Here is a 2,611-nt window from a genome sequence, read left to right on the forward strand (position 1 = left end):
AAAAAGGGTTTTTTATGTAAAAATAATTACAGCAAGTCTCTGGCATGCACCTTGGGGACAGGAGGTGTAGACAGTTTAGTCCCCTTTCCAAATTAGTAAAGTGGGTCCAGTGATCTCTCTCTCCTGTCTTTCCACATCTCATCAATCAGATCTCAACCATAGAGCCTGAAAACAGTAGCATCCTCGAGACGGATGAAGCCAATAAAAAACTGGGTGGAATCCAAAAACCTAAGGAAAAACAACCCCTATGGAGCGGCCGGCAGACCTTTCTCTCTTCCAAGGCCTCCTCTTCATTCCTGTCACAGCCCTTCACCATGCCAAATGAGCCACATCCTGATGGCTCGCCATCTTGATCAAATCAAGGCAGATTTTTTGTTTTAATTGAAAGGAAAGAAAAAAAAAAACTGGACACCAGAACAGATATACATCGACAGGTTCTTTTATTTGGACTCTTTATATAAGCAACTGACCAACACAGAAAAAAATCAGCAACGTAGCTTGCTCCGAAACAGCTCTCCAAGATGGCAGCATTGACCAAGCGTGAACATCCTGAACAGGCTGACGGTTACCATAAGCAGGAAACGGTTCCTTAGGAAGAAACGCTAGTTACGCAGCATACCAAGAAATGAAAAAACAGACTTCATTTGCACAATAAATAGGAAAAGAGCCAAAGTCCAAAGAAGAGAACAAACAAGGACGTGTCCTATTGGTATTTACAGGAGTACTGGCCGTTTGGGGGTGACTCTCACACACAGAAAACAAGTTGGGTGGGTCGGTTTTTTACGATTCCACAAATGAGTCTGTTTGGCATGGGACTATGCTCATGTACTTCTCAATCTGCAGAGGAAAATAAAGAACTAAATAACGTTAGAATGAATGTGAAAAAGAAATTGCTCTCTAGAGAAATGCACAACGGCATTGTGGGCCTTTTTCCTTTCACTTCTTCTCCCACAAGGATTCCGGTTTTTATTCCTTTTAAGCACAGGATTATAAGATGGTGCATTTCCGTGACACCCCAAGGTGCATCCTCAGCCCGGCTCTCTCGCTTCACGTTCCAAAGGAATTTGAAATGGTCAGGGGAGATGATCCCGCTCAACTCCGAGGCACAACGCACGCTCACCCTTGACTCCTCTTCTGTTACAGATAGCGGTCTGGTTTCATGGTTGATCGCTATTTTCCACGGAGACCAGACCAGCGCTAAGATGGTCGGGAATCTTGGCCTAAAAAGGACAATGCTCAGCAGCGGCGGCGGCGGCAGCAGTAGTAACACATATCCTCAAAGGTATCAGCGATGGAAGGTTCTGAGTCTCCACAGGTCATGGAATGCCACACAAATCCAAGACTCAAGAAGGGAAATCTAGGTCAGATGGGGGACGACTACGAGGAGGAAATGAACCGAAAATGGGTTGTGTTACATCGGAGCCAAATTGGAATTTGTCAGAGTATGAAGCTTTTGGAAGAGGTAGATTAAAGCAGCATTTCATGGTAAACTCTTAAGTGGGAAACCAAAAGACATACTTTTACAGGAGAAAAGAACTGGGCTGTCATCTATTCCTTGGTGGCCAGATGTCCTACGCTGCTGAATAGAACTGTATCCTCTCTGATAGGGGCTACCTTTTAGCTTAAAAACCATTCTGGATTTCTCTGAAAGGGTACGTTGGACATGTTTAAAGGAATTCATTTAATTACATTTTTTAAAAATGATATTTGTCCTACACGAAGAGAACTGCTCTCTCTTTAAATACCAAACTATACAGATAAGAAAGCAGCGAGAAGGCTAGGGAATGGTTTCGAAGTGAAAGAAATGCATGGATTTCATAAATAATATAAAAAGCTTTTTCTGTTAAAATAGAAATCTTATTTTAACAAAGCTTAGTCATCTTTACGTTACCAAAATGAAGCTGAGTCAGTGCTGGTTAGTTTAGAAGAGGGAGAAAAATTCAATTTAGCATCATGGTTAGAAGTGATCAGAGGGGAGACTGTCCTTAATGTCCAAAATGGAATGACTCAGCGGAGCACGACAAGCTAAGCTTCAAGTCCTGGCTGATTTGAATGCACCTCTGGAAAGGCATTCTCCCTGCAGGAGGGTACAGTGAAAAGAGCCCAGGCAGAGAATCCTCGGCCTGGAAGAAGAGTCCATCTCAGCAGCTCCCTCCCCGGCTGTGAGAGCTCAGGAAAAGTCGCGTTCCTCGCCTTCAAGTGAGACAACGGACATGAAACGTACTCTAAAACCGTCAGCTCTTAGAGGCCAAAGAGAGGCGAGGGGAGCCTTAGCGAGCACTTAACTGGATCTGTTCAGTTTGTGGACGATGAAATGAAGGCCTCTGAGGGTGCAATGAGTTTTCCAAGGTCACCCAGGTAGTGATCAGTAGCAGAGACAGGATTACAATTGAGGATGAAAACGAAAATGGGGATATTGACATTTTAAAAATAGTTTTAAAAACTGAAATCTCAAATTTTCAAACTGATATTTACTAGAGCAACCACGAAGCCTTTATGTTAGTGCAGGCCAAAGTTATCAGTCTCCTGGATGTTCTTTAGAAGGTATTTGATCATCATTGGGAAATCTCCATTATCTTGCCAATAACAGCAATTAAAAAAGGATGGGAAA

The 2,611-nt window shown here is 43.0% G+C and overlaps 1 protein-coding gene across 5 annotated transcripts in view; it reads right to left on the reverse strand.

The window, feature by feature from the left end:
• Positions 1–423: 423 nt before the first annotated feature.
• GRK3 (G protein-coupled receptor kinase 3) overlaps positions 424–2,611 on the reverse strand; it is a 182,237-nt gene continuing 180,049 nt past the window's right edge. For all 5 annotated transcript variants that reach the window (XM_056821573.1, XM_001362084.3, XM_056821574.1 and 2 more), the window contains one exon: positions 424–2,611. This exon is cut by the window's right edge and continues 6,843 nt beyond it. The gene's annotated coding sequence lies outside the window, so the exon portion shown is untranslated.

Source organism: Monodelphis domestica, chromosome 3 (genome assembly GCF_027887165.1).
Source record: "Monodelphis domestica isolate mMonDom1 chromosome 3, mMonDom1.pri, whole genome shotgun sequence".
Classification (NCBI taxonomy): Eukaryota; Metazoa; Chordata; class Mammalia; order Didelphimorphia; family Didelphidae; genus Monodelphis; species Monodelphis domestica.